The 16939-nt window shown below is 45.1% G+C and overlaps 2 long non-coding RNA genes across 2 annotated transcripts; both read left to right on the top strand.

Moving 5' to 3' along the window:
* The first annotated feature begins 528 nt into the window (after positions 1–528).
* On the top strand, positions 529–15186 carry LOC139832231 (uncharacterized). The gene is made up of 2 exons (XR_011746961.1): positions 529–631; positions 14907–15186. It is a non-coding gene; the product is annotated as an uncharacterized lncRNA (long non-coding RNA).
* On the top strand, positions 3805–4611 carry LOC139832230 (uncharacterized). Its single transcript, XR_011746960.1, has 3 exons — positions 3805–4096; positions 4181–4418; positions 4539–4611. It is a non-coding gene; the product is annotated as an uncharacterized lncRNA (long non-coding RNA).
* Positions 15187–16939: the final 1753 nt, after the last annotated feature.

Below are 16939 nucleotides of genomic sequence, written 5' to 3'. Positions count from 1 at the left end.
CCAGATCTGTCCCAAATTCAAAATTCTTTTCCTTTTTCTTTTCTGAAATTGAAATCTGCCTACAATTCAATCTATTTATTTTTGCACTTTTCGAAACTCAAATTTGACAAACCATATATCCATTTTGATCAGCATTTCATGAACTATTCAAATATGAACTTTGTTTTGGGTTTTGAATAATTAAAATTTGGACATATTTAAATCTGAATTAAATTGAGTAATATGGCATAATTCATATCTTTAATTCCATAACTCCAAATTCAACAAATTTTATGTCTATTCTCATCAGAAAAGTGAAAGGAATTCAAATCTTGCATCATCATGCATCATTGGCATCATCTCTGAATTGTCCAAAAATAAAACTTGCAAATTCAATTAAGGTATATGTGAGGGTGCTTATCATTTCATGTGAATTATGAGCACCCCACTTAATTTTGCCTTGCACATATCATTTTTGCCATGTCATCATGCATCATATTGTGCATTGCATACTTGTATTGATTTGTGCTATACCTTTCCTTGTATGTGCTATTTGGTTCTGCTCGAGTAGACACCGACGCAGAGCAGTTCGAGCAGGAGTACGAGCACCCCCAGGAGGATCGTGCCTGTGCTTCTACCGCTGATCTGACAGGCGAGCCCACCCCTTCACCCATTTTACATTTTCATGCTCTTTTGGTCTATTGCTATCCCTATGTTGCGATTCTGTTGTGTCACGTGTCCTTTTCCACATGTTACCTATATATCCGAGTTACACCTCCTCGCCCTACCTATTGTTTGTTGTTTGCCAGCTTTGCGAGTCGTAGGCGAGTTTAGGGTTTATGTTGATATCTCGAAATGTTCGGGATATCTTGTTGGGAAGTTGACACATGTACCACCTTTTGAAAATGATGATGATAACTTTTGCTACAACTAAAATTTGATAAGGGATAATAATATTGCAGAGGCATCGGTGAGCCCCTTTGCGAAAGCATCGGATTTTTGTCTCGCTAATGTCCCCTAGTGACAAGGTATCAACTTGTCAATGCCTATGGATTGTAGGCTAGGGTTTAGTTGGAAGTAGAGGGTAAGTAGATCTCGAAGGTTTCAGCCGAAAAGTACTCGACGATTATGAAAACTAGGGTTTGTAAACAATGATTCGATGATCTCCTCGTCCCTCGACTCCCCCTTTATATAGGAGGTGGAGCCGAGGGATTCGTGTTGTACAAGTTACAGAGTCCGGGATGGTTTCTAATTCATCCCGTAAGATTACAAATAACACTTCTTATTACAACTCTAGCTTTCCTTAATAACATCTTGGGCTTCCGAATCTTCTTATTCTTCGGGTAGTGGGCCTTCAGTAAACCCCGGGTACTATCTTCGGCAGGCCCATTTGGGATGCCTATGTCAGTAGCCCCCGAGATTTTGCTTGAATCGTAGGGTCAAGGAAAATCTCCACTGTTTATTTTTTATTCGACAGCTTTAACTTTTCTCTATTTCTCCTCATTGATATCTATATTGTACAGGGATAATGGTAATTGGGGCTAGTTCATCTGACGGATCAGGTACTAGTTAACTGCTCTAGTGGCAATCCGCAAAAACCTACTTCAAAATCACGTCCCTGGACATGATCTCGGGATACCGGTGTAAACTTCGACAGGTGCCGCTTAAGGTCTTACCATTCGTCGAGTCCCAAAGAAAGTTTATCGGGTACCTAACGCGTCCGTTAGGATTTTTCTTCGTATCTGTTGATACGGATAAAAGTAGCAGAGCTTGATCTTCGGCGATGCCACGCCCAGCAGAACGGATCTGGGGTCTTACCTTCGCAAACTTGCGGCATTCAGAAATTGATCGCAACTTTGGCGTTCTGAGAATATATTGTCGAGTGCTTTTTCGGCTGTTTGAATGGCACATTTTATCGAGTCAAAGATGACTTATATTGCTCTCCCGATGGGAGTATATGTAGAGTTAATTATAACTCGAAATATACTCTTTTGCTCTTCTATCTTTCTTTTTTCTCTTTCTTTCTTTCTTTTATAATTTCATCGGGCACGCGAACAGCGTTCCCGATGGGAGTAGCCCCCGAGGCTACAACCAAGGACTTGTACTTGGGTGTAGGCTCCACGCCTTATGCCGACATATTTCCTTTTTTCTCCCGAAGTTTTATAATTTCTCGGGTGCGCGAACAGCGCTCCCGATGGGAGTAGCCCCCGAGGCTATGAACAAATATTTGTATTTGGTCATAGGCTCACGCCATTTCTATTTTGTCTTTCTAGATCTTTTTCTTTTTTCCAAAGTAGCCCCCGAGCATTTGATCAGAAACTTGTATTTGATCAAAGGCTCAATCATTATTTTTCCGTGTCGCCTTTTATGAAGCTGTTGAGTCGAATTTTTTCTTCTGTCAAGATGACGTTGTTGCTGACGATAGCCACGATTGCCTGTCAAAAATTTGCGACAAGCCTTTTCTCGCCGCCATGCGGGCCCAATTAATCCACTATCTTGACACGTCGTGCAAGTGGGGGACACACGTCCTCCGCTTTTTCTGGCGCATGCACCGTAACTTCCGCGACGTTGAATTACTTTTTTACCCTTAATGCCACGTGGCTATCATCTGTCACACATTTTCCTTATCCAACGGTTCGTCGTTTCACCGCACCCCTATATAAATTCGTCTTCTTCCTCCTTGGACACTTCCGCCCGCGCCGTCTTCTTTCTCTCAGCTGCAAATTTCTCCTGCGATCCACAGCTTCCTAAACTCTTTGCCTCCCTGCTGTGAATCCTGCGCCATTGTTGATGCCACCTCGTCGCTTGACAAGGCATAGCACGCTGGAGTCCTCCATGGCCGCCGTGGATCTTGGAACGGCAGAGTGGGAAAGATCGAAGATTTCCGCTCAGGACGTCAACATGCTGAGGAAGCTGGGGATCAGCAAGAAACCCCAGGCATTGCGCTTCCCCAGTGAGGAAAGTTACCCAACCCCTCCAATGGGGTATCGGGTAAGTTTTGTCGACCACCTCATCCGCGGTCTTTCCGCCCCCATTCATCCTTTTCTCCGTGGACTTCTTTTTATCTACGGTCTGCAACTCCACCACCTTACGCCAAATTCAATCCTCCATATTTCCATTTTCATTACTCTGTGCGAGGCCTTCCTTGGCGTCCACTTAATCGGGCGCTTTGGAAGCGCATTTTCTTCTGCTGCCGTAATGGCTCGCCCAATGTCGCCTATAATATAGGCGGCGTTGTGATTTCTGTTCGGCCCACTGTCGACTACTTCGACGTCAAGCTTCCTGACTCAGTTCAAGGATGGCGCAAGAAGTGGTTGTACATTCAGGAGGAGAACCATGGATGTGCAGAGGACAACATCCCTCCTTTTGATGGTGCCGAGAAAATTTTTCGCCGCCGCTCCTGGGACGCGGAGGCCACCGAAGAAGAGAGGGCGTCGACAGAAAACTTGATGGCTCGTATTCACGAGTTGCAAAATACTCGCGGCAAAGAGTTATCGGGTATCCAAATTACTGCATATTTTCTTAGGACTAGAGTGCAGCCGCTTCAGGTTCGCAAAAATCCTCTATGGAGATATGCTGGCAACGAGGATGTAGATCGGCTGTCGGTGGATTTGGAAGTCAAAGACTTGGAAAAGCTTGTCCGAAAAATCTCATCTCTCAAAGAAAAGGATCCTGTCCCTGCTTCTTGTCGTGTAAAACCATTCAGCGCCGCCAATCCACTCCCCCAGGTAATCTTTGTCTATTATCTTATTGTTGCTTTGCTAACTTTTTTGTAACTTCTTTTCTGACATCGGTCCTTGTTTTATTTTGCACAGAATCATCCAGACCTTGTCTCGCTTCCTCCTCTCCCTGAAGGTGGAGAAGTCGAAGAAAGGGCCATTGTCACTGATGACAATCAGGAAGCTCCATCTTTTGTGAATGAACCCGTGGATTCTCGAAAATCTGCGGGTTCTTCCGAAGGTACTGCGTCGGCACAATCTCCTCCTCCCGCTGTCTCCCCGAAAGGCAAAAGGAAGAGGAATGATGTCGAAGATTCCGGTACTTCCAAAGCCGAAGAAGTTGATCCTTCACATCAGAAGGCGGCTTACGATCCTTATCTTGAATCCCTCGTCAGCTCGTAAGTTATTTTTATTTCTCCTTTTTTCTGTACTCGAAATGTTTGTCTTGTCTTGCTTTTTATGCCGTCGAGTTTTAATCACAGCGATGATGAGGAAGAAATACCAACTGTTGACGTGGCTCCTCGGACGAGCACGTCACATACTTTGCTTGCCTCGGATACGCTAGTTGAAGGAGAAGAATCCTCGCCTCCTCAACGAGATGTCGTCACCACTACTCCGCCATCAAGCCCCCTTGCTCCTTCACCAAAAAGGACAAGGATTGAAACGATCATTGAGCCTGCCCCTCAATTGGGTAGCTCTTCTACTCTGCTCTTGGATGATGTAAGTTTTTTTTTTTTTTTTAATTTTCTTGCCGATATCTATATTTCCTCTATTTTGCTTTTTCACGCCTTCACTCTTTTTTCATACCGATGTTTCTCTTTCTTTGTTCTTCTTTGATAGCCCATGATCAAAGAGCTTATCCGCATCGGGTCCCAATTCATTGGGTACCGTGAGTATGCCAACAGAACCGAAGGTAATAACTTTTTTGCTGTCGTTGTTTTTGACTTCTTGCTCCTGTCGTTTGTCGCAATTTTGGACCTTTCTTTTTTATTTCGACAGAGAAACTTGCAGAGGCCAACAAACGTGCCGACGCACTTGCTCAAAAATTGGAGCAAAGTGAAGCGGCCCGCAAGAAAGCCGAACTTGTTGCTAGCGAAGCCAAAACAGAGGCTGATGAAGCCAAAGCAAAAGCTGCTAGTGTCGAGGAACTACAGAAAAAACTTGAAGATGCTGAAACTGCTTTAAACGAGCACAAAGCCGCACAGGCTGCTCGTGAGCAGGGGATTCTCAAGCGCCTGAAATCGCAAAGTCGACGCTTTCAAGGTAATATTATCGATCCCTTCTATTTTTTATGGGACCTGCTGTTTCTTGTTTTTTTTTTGACCAACGTTTATTTCCTGTGGCAGGCCAAACAAACCAAGAGTTTGATCTGGAGAATCCCGACAATGATCCTCTCCTTGACGCACTTTCTTATCTGGAGTTACATGGATCCGAAATTCGTGAAGGCGTGGCGAATGCTGACGCGGGACTGTCGACGCTGTTCCCCTACTTCTTCCCGAAGAAAGAGGAGCCCAAGACTTTCCTTGCCCTTGCCCAGAGCTTCAATTCATCAGAGGACCTTGGATCGAAGATGCGCCAGGAAAACATGAAGATTCTTTGTCGAGAGTCTTGTTGCCCTGTCGCCGATGGCACCCAACAAACTATTGATTGGATGAAGGTTGGCGACACCGATCAGATAGAGCGATCCAAGATGGAGGTCGTTGATTAAGGCAGCCAAGCCCAACACGAAGAAAATCCTGGCCTATCTCGGGATCAAACCAGCTTCAACTCCTAGCTCATCAAGGCCGGAGGTCTAGTTGCATGCCTCTTTGTTTTTTGCTTTCTTTGTCTCTTTTGCCCCTGTCGCCAATTTAGCTGTGGCGACCATTATCCTGGTAGTCCTTTTTGGAGAAACTTCTTTTGTAATGTCTATGTAAATTTGTCTAGAAATTAATGAAATTCCCCCTGGCATTATCATTGATCCTGGCGCTTTCTTTTCCAGTTAATATTTGACAACTATTCGACCAATCCTTGCTCTGCCGATGCTTCACCTGCCTCTTCCTTCTTGAAGAAAATGCTAATCGATGATAACCCTCTCGAAGGTTCTTCAAGCAAACATTTGTCGGAAGATTTGCAAGAACTTCGACAACAACTTCAATCCATGAAGAAACAGACTCTTGCGATGATGGAAAAATCTCGACAAGCGTCCGAGAGAGAGGAAATTGCTCTTCAACAGGCAAAAGAAGCCATCGCTGCGAAGGATCTTCTGGCTGAAGCTGCTGAAGCTTCTTCCCGTGAGAATTATATGCTTCAGCTAATGATCGATGCCGCTTTGGACATGACAGTATGTTTCCCGCTCGTAACCATATTGGATATTATTTTTCACCATTCGTTCCTTGATTGTTTGTTTGATGTGTCGTGCCTCGCTTACGGATGCTGCTGCCGAAGACCAACGTGTTGAAGCTCGAACCACTGTTTTGTCGAGATCGGCTGCGCAACATGGGTCTAATTTTTGGGTTACTCCCGAGCGCACTGCCAAATCGTCGATTTCAAGATCGCGCGGCTCAGGTCCGCGATTTCCTTGACTTACGTACGAAGACTTTATTCTTAGTTTATGGGACCATGTTCCCTCGGAACAAAATGCCAGAAACCCTTCCAGCTTTAATGGAGAAATTTCGAGATGCTCCTCGAATCCATGGCTTTGTGCGAGCTCAACTTTCTGCTGGCGCAAGATTTGCCATGATGATGATAAAAATTTGTTATCCAAAATTGCCCATAGATCAAATTGTTCCTACTTGTTTGGCGAAGATGGCAAAGAAAAAGAGAAATATGGGCAAGATTGACGATTTGGTGACTCCTGTTGCTGAAGATATGATGGATGAACTTCTTCGGATGGATTCTGAGTTCTTCGTGAAAGGAAGCTATGCTGAACATAGTACTCGTCCTTCTACTGAGCGGATAACCATAGATCATGTGCTAGGTTTCCCTTGAAAACTTTTTCCTCTTCTTTGCTGTATTTCTATCATTGATACATTTTTGTATATTTGTAAACACAATCTATATTGTCAAGCTGTGTTTTTGATCACTGAGCCCCCGAGCTTTTGGCTGGAGTCTATACTATTTTTCTATCTCGGAGGTTTTCCCTCCTGTCATAATAAGATATCTCTGTTTTTTCATTGATGGGTTGGAAGCCCCCGAGTGTCGTGGTGTCACAGTTCTATATTTTTGTTGCGAGGTTCTTAGACCAAAGCAGTAAGTTTTTTGGCGCGTACACTATGTTTATAATTTTATTAGCTTCCGATATTTGGCGAGGTATTTAGTGTACCAAGGCGATATATTTTGGTAAGTCTGATTTGTCTATATTGTACGTATTTTGAGATTTGAAGGCATTGAGCCCCCGAGCGTGTCGAAGAATAAGAAATATATCTCCACTATCTTTATTATATTGCAGCACCGCGAGCCCGCCTCATTAAAAACCTTTCCGGCCCCACTCGGTGCCCCGAAAAGGAAAAGAGTGCGTCTGAAAACTCGCGGGCGTTTCAGTACATTGTATTTTTGCAGAGAAGGACTATATTTCAACTCTAGGCATAGAACCGCCTGAGCTGTGCCACGTTCCAGGGGTTTTTCTCGGGAACCCCTGTCTTCTTGTCTTTTATCCTGTACGCTCCTCCTTCAATTACTTCCGTTATGACGTAGGGGCCAAGCCATGGCGACTCGAGTTTTTCAGTGCGCTCTTGATTGAGTCGCAAAACTAAGTCTCCGACTTGAAAAGATCTTGGTCTCAAACGTCGACTGTGGTAATTTTTCAGGTCCTGCTGATATTTGGTTACCCTTGATAATACTTCGTCTCGAGCTTCGTCGAGTGCGTCGACGTCGTCTTCCAATGCTTTCACGGAAGCTTCTTCATTATACTCGTGACTCTCGGGGGAGTCGTGCTCTATTTCTATTGGCGATCGCTTCCGCTCCATGGACAAGGAAAAACGGTGTCTCTGTGTAGCCATTTGTATTTGGTGTTGTTCGGATGCTCCATAACACACTTGGTAGTTCTTCTGGCCAAGTATGTCGAGCTTTTTCCAGTGGTCCTAATAGGCGTTTCTTGATGCCATTGCAGATGATGCCATTGGCTTTCTCGACTTGACCATTGGTTTGAGGATGTGCAACTGATGCGAAGTGCAATTTGATGCCTACCTCTGCACAGTACGCCTTGAACTCCTTTGACGTAAAGTTGCTGCCATTGTCTGTGACAATGCTATGAGGTACTCCAAATCGAAAAACGATGCCCTTCACGAATTTTATTGCTGATGCTGCATCTGGTGAATTTATCGGCTTTGCTTCTATCCACTTGGTGAATTTGTCGACAGCAACCAGCAAGTACTCATATCCTCCTGGCGAAGCTTTGTGCAACTTGCCCACCATATCAAGTCCCCATTGGGCAAAGGGCCACGACAATGGTATTGGTGTTAATTCATTGCTGGAGAGTGAGGTTTGGCGGCGAATCTTTGACACGCGTCGCAAGTTCTTACTATTTCCTTGGCATCCTCAATTGCTGTCAACCAATAGAATCCTGCCCGAAAAACTTTGGCTGCAATAGCTCGACTACTTGCGTGGTGGCCACATATCCCTTCGTGTACGTCCTTCAGAATTACTCTTCCTTCTTTGGGTGTGACACACCTTGCTTCAACTGGATCGTCGGGTATTTCTTTCCTGAGGATGTATGATATATATGCTTGCATCCACGGAATTTGTACCATCATCACAAGTTCTTGGTCCTCTTCATCCTCAGTGGTTTCTTTGAGAAGCGTCGAAGTTTTCTCTTCTTTTGCTTTTTTCTGCACCTTTTTTGGCTTCGTGGATCTCTCCGCTATTTCTTCCCAAAATACTCCTGGCGGAATTGGGAGGCACTGCGACCCGATGTTTGCGAGAACGTCGGCTCCATCATTGCTCAATCGGCTGATGTGATTTACCTCGCATCCATCAAACAGCTTCTCGAGCTCATTGTACACTTCCTTGTATGCCATCATGCTATCATTGACTGCATCACATTGGTTCATAACTTGCTGAGCCACCAATTGTGAGTCGCCAAAGATTTTTAGTCGAGTTGCACCGCAAGCTTTCGCCATCTTCATCCCGTGTATGAGGGCTTCATATTCTGCTTCATTGTTGGATGCATTAGGGAACGTCATCCGAAGGACGTATTTCAATTTGTCGCCTTCAGGTGATATAAGTACTACTCCTGCACCAGCTCCTTCTACTCTCTTGGACCCATCGAAGTTCATGGTCCAGGTTCTCGACAAATCTGGGGGTCCCGTGTTTTGTAGCTCCATCCACTCTGCAATGAAATCTGGCAGAACTTGCGACTTGATTGCCTTTCTTTTTTCATACGTGATGTCCCGAGGGGAAAGTTCTATTCCCCAAAGGGAGACACGCCCTGTAGCTTCTGGATTGTTCAGTATATTTGAAAGAGGTGCTTCGTTGACTACTATTATCGGATGTGCCGAAAAATAGTGGCGCAACTTCCTTGCCGTTGCAATTACTCCATATGCTAGTTTCTGGTACTGCGGGTACCGCTGTTTGGAAGGCGATAAAACTTCACTGATGAAATATACTGGCCTTTGCACTCCATGGAGTTTTCCTTCTTCTTCTCTTTCGACAACTAGCACCGTGCTAACCACTTGGGGCGTGGCTGCAATATACAGCAGGAGAGGTTCCTTTTCTTTCGGCGCTACCAAAATTGGTGGTGTCGAGATTGTGCGCTTCAAATCCTCGAAAGCTCTGTCGGCCTCTTCGTTCCACTGGAATTTATCTCCTTGCTTTATTAGAGCGTAAAATGGTAACGCTTTTTCTCCCAGCCTGGCTACTAATCTGCTCAAAGCTGCGACTACTTGATTAGCTGCTGCTGTATTTCTTTCAACTTTGTTGGCTTCCTCATTGTTACGATAGCTTGTATTTTATCGGGATTTGCTTCAATCCCTCTTGCTGAAACTAGAAACCCCAGAAGTTCTCCTGCTGGGACGCCAAAAGAACACTTCGTCGGGTTCAGCTTGAGACAGAATTTGTCGAGGTTGTCAAAGGTTTCCTTGAGATCCTCGATCAATGTTGCTCCCTTTTTTGATGTTATGACGACATCGTCGATGTATACTTGCACGTTTTTCCCAATCTGTGTCGCCAAACACTTCTGCATCATCCTCTGATATGTTGCTCCCGCATTTTTTAGACCAAAGGGCATTGTTCTCAGAGCAAAACACGCCGTAAGGTGTAATAAACGCTGTCTTTACTTCATCTTCTTCTTTCAATCTGATCTGGTTATAACCAGAATATGCGTCCAGGAAGGAAAGACGTTCACATCCAGCCGTGGAGTCGATAATTTGATCGATCCTCGGGAGGGGAAAGTGATCCTTTGGACAATGTTTATTGAGACACGTAAAGTCGACGCACATGCGAAGGACCTTAGTGTTTTTCTTCGGCACCAACACAGGATTTGCTACCCATGTGGCTTCGTAGAATATTTCTTTGATAAAAACAGCTTCTCTTAGCCGATTGATTTACGATGCATGGCTTTACGGTTTGGTTACGAAAAACGCCGCAAGGGTTGTTTGATTGGTCTCGCTAATGGATCCAAGTTTAGGTGGTGCTCGGCAAGTTCCCTGGGTACTCCTGGCATGTCAGCTGGACACCATGCGAAGATTTTCCAGTTCTCACGGAGGAACTCGACGAGCGCGCTTTCCTATGCGAGGTCCATGTCGTTTGCGATGGACGTCGTCTTTTTCGGGTCTGTCGGGTGAATCTGCACCTCCTTAGAATTTTTCTCGGTGTTGAAAGTTGATTCTTTGTTTGGCCTTCCAGCGTCTGGCAGCACGTCGTAGTCAGTCATACTCCTTGACGCCAAGTACTCAGCTTGCATCCCGAAAGTTTCTGATATCCGGTGAAAATCCTTATCGCACTTATCGGCTAAGGCGAAGCTTCCTTTGACTGTGATTGGTCCCTTTGGTCCAGGCAACCTCCACAACAGGTATGTATAATGTGGCACCGCCATAAATCTAGCATATGCTGGTCGTCCCAACAGAGCGTGGTATTGCGACGGAAAATCCACGACTTCAAATTCCAGCCTCTCGATTCTATAATTCTCTCGGGTTCCAAATCGAACGTCGAGATTGATCTTCCCCAATGGATAACTTGGTTTCTCCGGTGTGATACCGTGCGTGGAACCTTGTGTCCGTTGGCTTCAAGTTTGCTAGGGATATGTTCATCTTCCTTAATGTATCTGCATACATAAGGTTTAAGCTGCTGCCGCCGTCTATGAATACTCGAGAAACATCAAATCCCGCAATAACCGCCGGTAAGATAAGTGCTGATTGTCCCGGTCGAGGAACTTGCTGCGGATGATCCGCTATGGTGAAGCCAATATCTTGCCCCGACCAATTAAGATACTCGATTGTTGGTGGGGGCATCTTTTTCCGCCATAAACACTGTCGTGAGATTACTTTCGAGCTCTATTGGATGGCCTTCCTTTACGAATCATCGACACCGCTCCGTTGGAGTTAGGATCAACATAAGGCGGTGGTGGAGGTGCTGCCGCTATTCTGAGCCGATGTCGATTGTCGTCTCGTAATCGCGGGAGGAGGTGGTAAGTGAATCTCGCTCCTGGGTTCTCGAGGATTTCTGTGCTGCCCGAGCGTTAGCGTGCTCGCCCACCTTAACATTGCACGGAAATTACGACAATCTTTCTGCAGATGTCCTGACTGTCTTTTTCCGTTGTTGTCGAGGAAAAAGTGCATCTGACACGGCCCATTCATCATCTCTTCGGGAGACACGAGAGGCCTCGGGAACCTAGGCCCGCTATTTTGCTTGTTGTTTCGAGAATCATCCCTATTATCGCTTGGCTGCTCATTGCTTCTCTGATAATCATCTCTGTTGTTCCCTCCTGTGTTTGCCCGAAAACCTGCCGAAATTTGTCCTAGAGGGTCATAGTTCGGGTACTGCCGAGGAAATCGTCGCCTCGGTTGATAATTTCGACCACGGTCCTCCTCTGGCGACCTGTGTCGTTTATTGTGGACAGCATCTTCTCCATCTGCCCATCTGTTTGCTATTTCCATTAACGCGGATACTGTCTTTGGGTTGGTCCTTCCCAAGTCCTCGACGAAATCTCCACGCCTGATTCCTGCGACAAACGCATCTATCGCTCTCTCGTCAGATATATTTTCTGCCGAGTTTTTGATGATGTTCCACCTTTGGATATATTTTCTCATTGGCTCGTCTGGCTTTTGTCGACATGCTCTCAACTCCTCTAACGACGCAGGTTTTTTGCACGTGGACCTGAAGTTCTTGACGAACACGTCCTCGAAGCTTTCCCATTGTCGATAGATCCTGGAGTAAGTTTCTTTATCCAAGATCGTGCGGCTCCACTCAAATGCACCTGGATGCTTTGCATAGCTGTTGCCCTGGTTCCTCCTGTGAGCTTCACTGTCTCGAGATAATCAACTAGCCAATCCTCTGGATCTTGAAGGCCGTCGAATTTCTTGAAGTTGTCAGGTAACTTGAATCCTGAAGGGACTCGAGTTTTTCGGACTCTCCTCGTGAAGCATGGCAAGCCACACATATCCTCGTCGTTAAGCTCCGGGGATTGCCGATGTTCCCTTCTGCTTTGCCGCGCTCTATCGACCCTTGCTTGTGCTGCCGTGTCTCTTGCTCCACTTGGTCCTTCAGGGGCTGCCGCTCGTTTGTGCCGCGCAGTCGTGGACTATTTTGCCTTGCCGCTCCTTCGGGAGGCGTTGATACAAACGCTGTCCCCATAGCTCCAACTCCTGCTATCGCCATATTGTATAGTGTTTCCCTTGGATCTCCTGGAGGTGGTTTAGATGCGAGGATAAAAGCGTGTGTCGCCATATACCCAGCCTCTGGTGTCTTAGGGATGATGTTTCCTCTTGTATCTATCGACATAAAGGACATGTCGAGGTTTTGGACCAAATGCTCTCTTTCTGCTTCGGGTATATGCTGTAACCTTGATCTTGCTCTGTTAGAGCCTCCTGTGGCTATCACCCGAAGTTCTAGATTGTCGACTTAGATCTGCCCTTCTCCCCGCCGGATGCGAAGCTGCCTCCTTTCTCTGTTTAACTCAATTGTCTGTTTTTCCAATTCTCTAGCAGCTCGTGCGAGCCTATATTGATATGCTTGCAATTCCTCCCAGTGTGGCCGTGGTGGCCATTGGTTCCGAACCGTTCATAGCTCTTGCGGCTCTATCCCACGCTGCTTGCGAAAGTTGAACTCTGTCTCTGCCGTGGCCCAACGTATTTATTGCCCAGGCCTCGTCGCAGATCGGAGGGATCGACGTATGGATTTCCCAGATCGTCGAAAGCCTCAGATGTTTCCTCTTGATCTTCAATGGCATAAATCTGATGATATTTTGTATTCAGAGCTATGTTGGGTTTGGTGACACCATCGTTGAGATTGATGAAGACCTTGCCCACTGTAATAGATTTGTCGATGAAGTCGTAACTGTCGACATCGCTTGGGCCATCGCTTATATATGAGTCCGCAGATGACTCAAACGACATGTCGCTGAAGATCTTGGCGAGTTTCTCTCTTGCCCTGGTGCTGACGTAGCGTGTCGACGAAGTTTCTTCTTCTCCTGATTCGGTTGACGATGTATAGCTTAAAAAATCAGAATCGACCGCCGACGATCCCGACGAAATCGGAATTTCGACACGATACGATCCTTCCTTTTCGACGCGAAAGCGAAACCTTCCGAACGTCATCTCCATAGGCTCCGCCAGATACGCATATGCATCCAAACGGGAGGGTGGGTGAGGAACAAAATCGACAGGACTAGCAGCGATCTGTTTACCTCGATCCATCGCGTTGCTTGCAGTTGATGATGCCGAAGATCTTGAACGTGCCATCGAAATCAGATCCTTACGCCTCTAGTTCCCACAGACGGCGCCAATTGACAAGGTATCAACTTGTCAATGCCTATGGATTGTAGGCTAGGGTTTAGTTGGAAGTAGAGGGTAAGTAGATCTCGAAGGTTTCAGCCGAAAAGTACTCGACGATTATGAAAACTAGGGTTTGTAAACAATGATTCGATAATCTCCTCGTCCCTCGACTCCCCCTTTATATAGGAGGTGGAGCCGAGGGATTCGTGTTGTACAAGTTACAGAGTCCGGGATGGTTTCTAATTCATCCCGTAAGATTACAAATAACACTTCCTATTACAACTCTAGCTTTCCTTAATAACATCTTGGGCTTCCGAATCTTCTTATTCTTCGGGTAGTGGGCCTTCAGTAAACCCCGGGTACTATCTTCGGCAGGCCCATTTGGGATGCCTATGTCACCTAGGACCCGAGTTCTTTTTATCTGTTCTAAGGCTGAGCGCACTAACCACTCGCGGGAGATTTTATCGGGATCCCCCATCACCCATTACCTTTTCTCAAGTCTGTTGAAAAGGGGGCCACAACCTTGGTTTTATTTGCCTATGCCATGTATGCCATGCTTTACTTACTGTTGCCTTCGGGTGTTTACTTCCTGTTGCCTTTGGGTGTTTAAATTCTGTACTGTACCTTGCGGGACGTTTAGCGAAGCGTGTGGTTTGCACGCCTAGCCGCCGACGCAAACCCTGAGTCCGCTTCGGAGTACGGCCGGACTTCGATACGGGTAGCTTAGTTGGGTGGCCCCCCTAGACTTTCTTGCAGAACTGGGAACGGTCTTGTCGTGATATCCTTCCTTCGCCTGGTTGGAGGATAGAGCGTGCGTGTATGGGAACAGTAGTGCACCCCTGCAGGGTATATCTTTTCGGAAAGCCGTGTCCGCGGTTATGGACGACTTGGAGCTGTTTAACTCGATCATAGAACAACTTACACCTAATCTTGTCGCTAATAATTTTGCTAATAATCTGCTTAGTAAGTTAGTACTACTACAACGGACATGGAATAAAATTGTCGACTGTGTGAGTGCCTTGCCAGTACCTCTTGGCTAAGGGGGATCGCATTGGCTGGGTTTTGTTTGCAGAGTATAGAACTGTTAGCTTATGCGCTCTCTCACCTTCTCTGGTAGACGAATGTTGTAGCGTGTCTCTATAGGTTAGTTGCTTTGCTGCCGCTAAACTCCACATATAGCCGGGCGAAGTTTATACCGCCCCCCAGCAAGCATAGCTGGTCTTGTCTCGCAAGTACGTGCCATTTGGTACTTACCCTCGTTTTTCTCTTTTTTTTTCGGAACCCGCTTTTCGACAAACAGGTACGACAGATGATGAGCAGTACGCAGGAGGCTACTTTGTCGAGTTCACGGACGACGACTTCGTTGCGTAGCAGGATCGTTCCTAAGGCAGCAGCCTGTGGCTTGTTGGTTATGGATCCCGCTTGGTTATCTTCAGGACTCTTAGTCCAATTTGGATCTTGTCTGTACTCAGACTATTTGCTACCTCTATGTATGATGTACTGTTGGGATATGTTTCCCTTTTGAGTGTCATTTGGATCTTGCTCAGTAGAGCGTTGCTATATATGAACCTTTATTTCCATCTTTTGTGTCGTAGATGGTCATGTTGTGATATTGAATCTGTATTCTACCCTTGTATCATGTGCACCGTGCGTGTATGTGTGAAGTGCACAGGAAGGTGAAGCACTCAGGCTTGGAAAGCCTAACGTGAGCCTATGAGGTGGGCGTTGTGTGCATGGGCGTGTCGAGCTGTTGCTTGGCCTACTCATAAGCTTGGGAATGCGAGGCGACCTCACGGTCCATTGTAGTGACCTCATGCACATAAACCCCTCGTACCTACGCGCTCTGGGTTTTCCTACTCCTGGGGCTTACACCTTGCATGTATATATATTTATACACCACTTTTGCAACTTGTGTGACTTGCCATACATTCAAAGTATTGACCGAATTCATTTTTGGCTGTAACATATCATGTTGCAGATGATGAGTGAGGACGACTAGGATCATGGGTCTATACTCAACATGCCCTGTGGCGTTGATGAAGCCCAAGACGTACCTTTATGTTTCCGCTGTAATGTGAGCCAGCCACTATGCTGTGTAAGGATGTAATAAACTCTGGATTCATCGTTTGAGTAATAAAATGACGTATGTTATATCTTGATATTCATTTGTTACTGTGTGTGCTAGCTATGATCCAGGGATAGCACTGTAAGCACAGAGATTCGAACCCTACCAGGTTCGGGTCGTTAGAAAATGGTATCAGAGCATATGTTGACTGTAGGACGTGACCCTAGAAAATGGCAACCATAGGATCAACTATATTCTTAAAGAGTTTTTGAAAATACTCTCATACTACTCATCTTTCTTAAAACCGAAAATTTATTTCTGGTTTCTTGCCTCTTCAAATATATAGTTGGACCTCACCCATTCTCACCTGGAAGTCTCAAAATTGTTTTTGTCAAGACTAATTTCTGGGAAAGCTAAAATATTTTTGGAAGATTCTCGTACTCTTCTTCACAACTATTTCCTTTCTCATCCTATTTGATTTCACAAAATAACTTAAAAAATTTCCCTATTAAAAAAATTCTTCAAGAGCAAATGTTTTCAATTCTGAGGTGATGACCGGATCTACAATGACATCATCGAACATCTTTAGAAGGAATGAAGTTATAAATACCGAAGACTCTAAAGACTTTGAAGAATCCAAGATGACATATTAGGAACCAAAGGCCCGATAGGCTTAGCTCAGACGCTAGATATAACAATTTGTGTGATTTGTGATGTGTCATTTTTCTTGTTTTCACGACAATCGCAAATAAAAATATTTTCAGAACAAAATTTGTTTGTAAGGGTACGTCTATAGTTTTTTCGCCCTAGGATCTACATCTTTCCTATCTTAAATCACCGAGACCGAAAACATGGATTCGAGACATGGAGAAGAAATGAAGAAGGGCAAAGCAATTGGAGATACACAGAAGATATTTGATGATCTACGAAGACTTTCTTTTAAGGGTGGTAGTACCATAGTTTCTCCCCGAATCGATTTTCTTTCTAGCCTTCTCGAATCTCGAGGACGAGATTCCTTTTAAGGGTGGTAGTTTGTAACATCCCAAAAATTTCCAACTTTTTGAATGTTAAATAAAAATAAAATAAGATGATTAAATTGTTGACTTTGTTGAATTTTATGAAGAAATTAAAACTTTTTGAGGACTTGTTTAAACTTTTCTCAATTACGATGAAAACATTATACATGAGTGGAAAAATATGACTATCCATAATTATAAATCATGGTTGAGGAAAATTTATACAAATCCGATTTGTGCGTTGTGTTTTAT

The sequence above is a fragment of the Lolium perenne genome, chromosome 6 (genome assembly GCF_019359855.2).
Source record: "Lolium perenne isolate Kyuss_39 chromosome 6, Kyuss_2.0, whole genome shotgun sequence".
Classification (NCBI taxonomy): Eukaryota; Viridiplantae; Streptophyta; class Magnoliopsida; order Poales; family Poaceae; genus Lolium; species Lolium perenne.
This window is presented reverse-complemented; position numbering and strand designations above follow the sequence as displayed.